Below are 8,172 nucleotides of genomic sequence, written 5' to 3'. Positions count from 1 at the left end.
CAAACTTTTTCACTTTCAAACCTACACATATTTAGCCAACTAACGCGATCCATTTTTGTTGTTTATGCTACACGATTGACAGTATTTTGACTTTTCTCCCAATACGCACATTTAATAACTAAATATTATGTTGAGGACAATGAAAATGTCCTCAAAATAGCATTTTTATTGTAGCGCAGTTAAGCCTCTGTGAGGCAAAATTGAATATGTGAAGTGGGACTTTCAGCTGCTTCCATTCACTGTTGCCATGTTTCACACAACCACAGCATGGCTCCCACAGAGGCTGGGAGATAAGGCAGTGCTGAAGCCTCTGCACATAATAATAACTGTGCGGGTCAGAATCAGAGTGGCGGTGATTCAACACTGTGGCAAATTGGGGGCAAACCAAGCTTGGAATGCTTAAATCCCCTGGCAGGGTTCCTGTTTGTCAGGTCTTTAGGCTAGCGCTCTGAGTCAACATTTCTCCTGACTGCCTCCAGCCCGTGGGAAGAAATCACTATAAACTCACTTACCTTATAAACTGACTTCCAAGCTGAAGATTTTATTCAGAGCTGTGTCCATAGCACATTTACATGTTTCTCAAATTATGGTCATAAAAAAAAAAATGGTCGATGATAAAAAAAAAAAGAAAAATATTGGGACAAGCCCATAAAATACTGGCAGAAAATATTCAGGTCGAATGCGACCAAAGATTAACTTTTTGGAGGTCATTGCACACAGAAACTCAAGTGTATATGATATACCACTGCGACAAGCGTGATGATGTCAGGTGGGATTATCATGGTTTGGGGCGTCTCACAGTGTGTGGTGGAGGCACACTTCATATCACTGAAAAAACAATAAAGAAAGAAATGTGCCTGGATATTTTTTTTAGAAGAATTTAAGGAAACATGAGTGTGCATTTCAAGCGAGACAACAAACCCTAACAGGAAAGGGGATTATTAACCAGTTCTAGAGAAAGAAACCCCTAAATTGTATCCAATTAAAAAAATAAAATAAAATCAATGCTCACATCAGAGAGCATAGAAAAGGCCCACCAGAACCAGACAGTGTGGAAAACAGGTCAAAGTTACACCTGACCTGTAACTTAGACTTGTAATGCAAGTTGATACTACTTGCATCACTTAAGCTTAACTTAGCATTTTGGATCATTTTAATTTATACACTAACGTTGGCATACTGAATTGTGTTAATCCACTAATTTTGTGTTTGTCAACATGCTAGCGATTGCCCTTATCCTTCTGGTAGGATAAGGGTCACTAGTATCAACAGACTAGTGACTCAATATGCTAATGATAGCCATCGTGCTAGCATTAACCTTATATCTAAATTAAGCATTACATAATTATATAATTTCATATTTATTAGCAATATTTATCATACCGAATGGATCAAGTCAAAGTAAATTAATATGCTGGTAACATCACAGGTGCTACTGATGTCACTAAAGCTGAATTTAGCATGTTGAATAATTTTAATTTATACACTAATTTAACAATTTTAGAATGACTGAACTAACTACTAAAGATACAATTTTAAAACGACCTAACTAACTACTATCCATCCAGCCATCCATTTTCTTCCACTTTATCTGGGGGTAGCAGCTTCAGAAGGGAGGCCCAGACTTCCCTCTCCCCAGCCACTTGTTCCAGCTCCTCCGGGGGAATCCCAAGGCGTTCCCAGGCCAGCCGAAAGACATAGTCCCTCCAGCGTGTCCTGGGTCTTCCCCGGGGCCTCCTCCCGGTGGGACGTGCCCGGAACACCTCACCAGGGAGTGAGGTGTTCCGGGCCACCTCGTCCATGAGGCATCCTGACCAGATGCCCGAGCCACCTCGACTGGCTCCTCTCGACGTGAAGGAGCAGCGGCTCTACTCTGAGTCCCTCCCAGATGACTGAGCTTCTCACCCTATCTCTAAGGGAGAGCCCAGACACCCTACGGAGAAAACCCATTTCGGCCGCTGGTATCCGCGATCTTGTTCTTTCGGTCATGACCCAAAGCTCATGACCATAGGAGCTATGCTGTCTGGGGCTTCATGCCCCTTGTAGGGTCACCCAAGACAGACAGGTCCTAGGTGAGGGACCAGACAAAGCGCAGCCCGAAGCCCAAAGGGTGGGAACGTAGATCGACAAGTAAATTGAGAGCTTCGCTTTTTGGCTCAGCTCTCTCTTCACCACGACAGACCAGTACAGCGCCCGCTTCACTGCAGACACTGTGCCAATCCGCCTGTCAATCTCCCGTTCCCGTCTTCTCTCATTAGTGAACAAGATCCCGAGATACTTGAACTCCTCCACTTGGGGCAGGACACCCCCCAGATTCCCCTGACACGGAGAAGGCACTCTACCCTTTTCCAGTTCAAGACCATGGCCTTGGATTTGGAGGCACTGATCTTCATCCCAGCTGTTTCACACTCGGCTGTGAACCGCTCCAGAAGCCAATAGGAACACATCATCCGCAAAAAGCAGAGATGCAATCTCATTCACCGGGGTAAACCCCAACGTACAGGCGCCGAGATGGGGAGCAACAAGTATGCCCACTCCTGCCCAACGCCTCTCAATGTGGGCAACTCCAGAGTGGAAGTATGTCCAGCCCCTCTCACGGAGACTCGTTCCAGAACCAGAGCCATGCGTCGAGGTGAGACCGACTATTTCTAGCCAGAACCTCTCAACCTCACACACTAGCTCCGGCTACTTCCCCACCAGAGAGGTGACATTCCACGACCCAAGAGCCAGCATCTGCAACCAAGGATCAGACCACCAGGGTCCCCTCCCTCGGCCGCCACCCATCACACATTGCACCCAAACCCTTTGGCCCCTCTCATAGGTGGTGGGCCCATGGGAGGGGGGACCCATGTTTCCTCTTTGGGCTGAGCCCGGATGGGCTACATGGGAGAAAGCCTGGCCACCAGGCGCTCGCCATTGTGCCCCCCTTCCAGGCCTGGCTCCAGAGTGGGGCCCCGGTGACCCTCGTCAGGGCGAGGGAACACCAAATCCAAAGTTTCCGTTCATCATCGAGGTCTTCGGGCTGCACTTTGTCTGGTCCCTCACCTAGGACCTGTCTGTCTTGGGTGACCCTACAAGGGGCATGAAGCCCCAGACAGCATAGCTCCTAGGATCATTGGGACACTCAAACCCCTCCACCACGATAAGGTGGCAGCCCAAGGAGAGGAACTAACTACTAAACTAACTAACTACTAAGCAAACAAATCAAAAAAACTAATACTAAACAAACAAGTTTAAAATGACCTAAGTACTAAAACAATTTTAAAAAGACCTATAGTGGCAATAAAAAACAAACAGAAACCTTTAAAGCAGAAAAATATAAAATAAAAAACTTACAATAGCCTGGTTGCATAAATATGCACACCCTTAAACTAATACTTTGTTGCAGCACCTTTGGCTTTTATTACAGCACTCAGTCTTTTTGGGTAGGAGCCTATCAGTGTGGCACATCTTGATGTGGGAATATTTGCCCACTCTTCTTTGCAAAACCGCTCCAAATCCGATAGATTGCGAGGGCATCTCCTGTGCACAGCCCTCTTCTGATCACCCCACAAATGTTCGATGGGATTCAGGTCTGGACTCTGGCTGGGCCATTCCCAAGCCTTAATCGTATTCCAGTGAAGCCATTCTTTTGTTGATTTAGATGTGTGCTTTGGATCATTGTTATGTTGAAAGATGAAGTTCCTCTTCATCTTCAGCTTTCTAACAGAAGGCCGAAGGTTTTGTGTCAACACTGACTGATATTTGGAACTGTTCATAATTCTGTCCACCCTGACTAAAGCAAAACAGCCCCAAAGCATGATGATACCACCATCATGCTTCACTGTAGGCATGGTGTTCTTTTGGTGATGAGCATCGTTGGTTTTGCGCCAAATATACCTTTTGGAATTGTGTCCAAAAAGTTCACCTTGGTTTCATCAGACCACAACACATTTTCCCATGTGTTTGGGAGATTTCAGATGTCTTTTTGCAAAATTAAGCCGGGCTTTGATGTTTTTCTTTTAAAGATAAGGCTTCCGTCTTGCCGCCCTATCCCATAGCCCAGACATATGAAGAAGACGGGAGATTGTTGTCACGTGTACTGCACAGCCAGTACTTGCCAGAAATTCTTGGAGCTTCTTCAGTGTTGCTGTTGGCCTCTTGACAGCCTCCCTGACCAGTTGTCTTCTTGTCTTATCAATTTTTGACGGACGTCCTGTTCTTGGTAATGTCACTGTTGTGCCATGTTTTCTCCACTTGATGATGATAGTCTTCACAGTGTTCCATGGTATATTTAATGAATTGGAAATTCTTTTGTAGCCTTCACCTGACTGATATCTTTGAATAATGAGATCCCTCTGATGCTGTAGTAGCTCTTTGCGGACCATGGCTTATGCTGGATGATGTGGCTACAAAAATGTCAGGACAAGCCTACTAGAACAGTTGAACTTTTTCAGAGGCACTTTAATTGGTGACAGGTGTGTGCTGACTCCAGTTTAACATGAGTTTGAATGTAATTGGTTAAATCTGAAAACAGCCACACCCCCAGTCCTAAAAAGGTGTGCACACTTAAGCAACCACAGTACCTCAGTTGTTTATTTTTATTCTAGCTCCCTGAAAGATTTTTGTTTGTTTTTCAATTGCATTGTACAGGTTAAATGTCACATTAAAGATGGAAAAAGTTGTGAAAATGTTTGTCTTGCTGTCATTTTTTACATTAAAATACCTAACTACTAACCAATTTAAAAATGACCTAATTAACTAGTAGACAAACAATTGTAAAATCACCTAACTACTCAACAATTTAAAAAGACCTAACTAGCTAGTAAGCACACAATTGTAAAATCACCTAACTAACTACTCAACAATTTAAAAAGACCTAACTAGCTAGTAAACACACAATTGTAAAATCACCTAACTACTCAACAATTTAAAAAGACCTAACTAACTAGTAAACACACAATTGTAAAATCACCTAACTACTCAACAATTTAAAAAGACCTAACTAACTAGTAAACACACAATTGTAAAATCACCTAACTAACTACTCAACAATTTAAAAAGACCTAACTAACTAGTAGACAAACAATTTAAAAATGACCTAACTAAGTATTAAACAAATTTAAAATGACCCAACGAATGGCTCCACAGGTGTGATCTCATCAAATCTGGGCTCTGGCTCAAAATCCTCTACCTGCAAAGTCTTCGTGTGAACGAAGGCCTCCCTGGGTATGATTTCAAATCTTGGCTCAAGTTCTAATTCTTGTACCTGTGAGTCTTTGGTTGACAAAATCTCTGGTAGATAGGTTTCTAGATCTATAATGTCTGATACATCATCTTGAGGAACATAGGCATCCACAGGTGAGATTTCATAACACCTGGCCTCCAGTTCTAATTCCTCTTCCAGCAGATCTTTGGTGAAGTTCTCTGGAGGAATCAAGGCTGCCATGGCCATAGTTTTGTTGGCCATGGTGTGGGAGGTTCCTGGTTTTTCTGGTAGGTTCACAGGAGCAACCCTAGAAGAATGTTTCCTAGTGAACCTGGTGAAAAAATCCTTGATCCTTCCTTTCAGACCTTTGAGCACAGATTGTGGCTCAACTGGGCGGACAACGGCTTTCCTGGGTTCCTTACTAGATGCGTGCAATCTGACAAAAAGATCCTTAACCATCACTTTGATTTCGCCAACCATATCGTTGATTACTTCATCAACGTGATTGCGTAGATTGTCGTTAGAGTCAGAGTCTAAGATGGAATTGACTCTTTCCACCACATATTTGACAATTAGATGGTTTAAATTGTCAGTATGTTCTGTTCGGACTTCTCCGCCAACCTTCACGACCTTAGCAAAGGCTTCAGGCAACTTGTTGCCTACGATTGCTTCAATTGCTTCAGTGGTGCAGTTGTCGTTAGGAAGACTATCCAGAGCGTTGGCTATAAAGAGCTCCAGGATATCTTTCAAAATCCTGACCAGAACGCAGGTGGTGGTGCGAGCGGGGTCCCCTGTTGCCAGACGCATCCACTCCATCCAGGTTAAGTTGGTAAAAAGTGGGTGGACTATACCCCTCAGGATGTTGACTGTGACGCTCTGGGTCTCTACAACTGGAGAATGCATTCCGCTTGGCATAATTGCTGGTTTGAGGATAGGTTTCACGTTTTCTGCTCTAACAGCGAGATCAACAATAAACTAATCCGTACTCTGCGACAAACGACTGCAAAGTGAGGGTTAGAGAAGATGAAAGTGCAAATAAACTCAGGATGTGCCTATGACGTTCACATGTCATAGGCATCAAACCCGCCGAATTCTACGTTCTCACGTAATAAGTCACGTTTCCTAGACTTATGTTAAAAGCTGTTTCCGAATTCTGGGTTTGCATCCGGGTCCTTCGAAGACCGCGAATATCGACGACCGGAAGAGAGAAGCTGTGAACAGTTCTAGCTTTAGCTAGCAAAAACAACCAATGCGCTTCTTTAAAGCTAGTCAAAAAACAGACATTTGGTAGCCTAATATTGCTTTTATTCAGTTTATTTCACTTTAAAAATGCTCACAGGATGCTGCGCGGTAGGCTGCAGAAACGGCTAAGGATGACAAACCAAGCTTGTCATTTTGTTGCATAATATTTAAGGAGGAACGATGCGGCGGCAAAGGATAGCGGCTGTCAATCATAATGACTGGCAGCGCTCGGTGTAACAGTGAACAGTTTTCATCAGGTAAGAAGACTACCTCACCTTCTCCCCTTCACAATAAAAGTATACATTCGAGTGTGAAATATATACCTTGTATACGCCACAATATACTTTATTAGTAAATGTAATTAGAAAGATATTGCATTATGGAGAAGGTATGCGTCCAACCATTGGTAACCATGGAGACAATGCCGCACCGTCTTGTAGCCTAGCATGTATGAACAAACTGGTTAGCATCTCGTCTTTTGTACGTTTTTTTTCTGCTTTTCCAGTTTAAGGGGAAACTTTGTTTATGGCAGTGATATAAATCATGTGGTGTGAATTCAGACAAAGTCGGTAATTTGATCAACACATTAGGAGGGAGGAGGTTAGGGTCGGTTTCTAAGCTAACTTGGTAAATACCGCTGGGTATGAGCCCCAACCAGGTGTGTTACGTTCACAGACAAATCAGCTGGACTCGAAACTTGCCACAAACTCACAAGTTCAATGGATGCAATAATTGTGCAGGTGATATCAAAGAAGGGGTCCTATGTTATGTAACTCGGTCTGTTAAGATGTTTTTGATTGAAATAGCTTTTGATTTTAGTACATGTGACCACTTAATGCTGCACATTCAAAGAATGACCGTTTGCAGATCTTTATAATCCACAAAATGTTTAGAAAATCTGCTGTGTATAATAATTTGGAACAGTGCATTTTGAGTTTTTTATTATTGAAAAAAATACTGTTCTCATTGGGAGCTTTGTTCAGTCAAATTTGATTAATGCTGTAATAGTTCATGACTTGAAAATTATACTGACCATCATTTGCACTGACCATTTAAGAAAGTCTGAGAAAATATCACTTGCATAATAATTTGGAACACAGTGTAGTTTCTCCACACAGGAGAAACTACACTCATTACCAAGTAAGGCTTTTTCCACATTAAGATTTCTTTATATATGTTTATTTCCAGTAACATTCCATTTTTTTTATACTCATAACTTCATTAATTGACTAATTTGCTTCAGTTTCTTGAAGTTGCCAACATCTGGTGTGAATTTCATGTCAGTAGAAATATTAGTACTATTTTTACTGAGAAAAACGTTGACATGTTCAATACTTCACCCCACTGTGTGTGTACGCTCTGGTGTAATCAACAAGCAAATCCATCACATAGGAGAGTCGAAACTACAGTAATTAAGTCTGCAGTGAACTGCAAAAAAAAAATAAAAAATCCTAGCTCTTCACGGACTCGAGCATTAATCAACCTGACACTGCTGTTCATGTGCTGCTATATAAATTTCCATTATGTTAGCAGAAGCTGAGAAGTGAGAATGCATAATGTTTAGAGCCTCTAGCTGAGCTGAGCGTCAGGATGTGTTGGGCAGGAAACAATGACATCAGAGAGAGAGGAGCAGAGTTGGGGGAGGGAAGCTGGGAGTAAAAGTGAGAGAAAAATGCTGTAATCCAGCAGGCTCACTAGGTACAAACGGATAGAAGCCGATTTATAAAACTCCATCCTGCTCT

The sequence above is a fragment of the Xiphophorus hellerii genome, chromosome 12, assembly GCF_003331165.1.
Source record: "Xiphophorus hellerii strain 12219 chromosome 12, Xiphophorus_hellerii-4.1, whole genome shotgun sequence".
In the NCBI taxonomy this organism is placed as follows: Eukaryota; Metazoa; Chordata; class Actinopteri; order Cyprinodontiformes; family Poeciliidae; genus Xiphophorus; species Xiphophorus hellerii.
Note: the sequence above shows the minus strand (reverse complement) of the source record.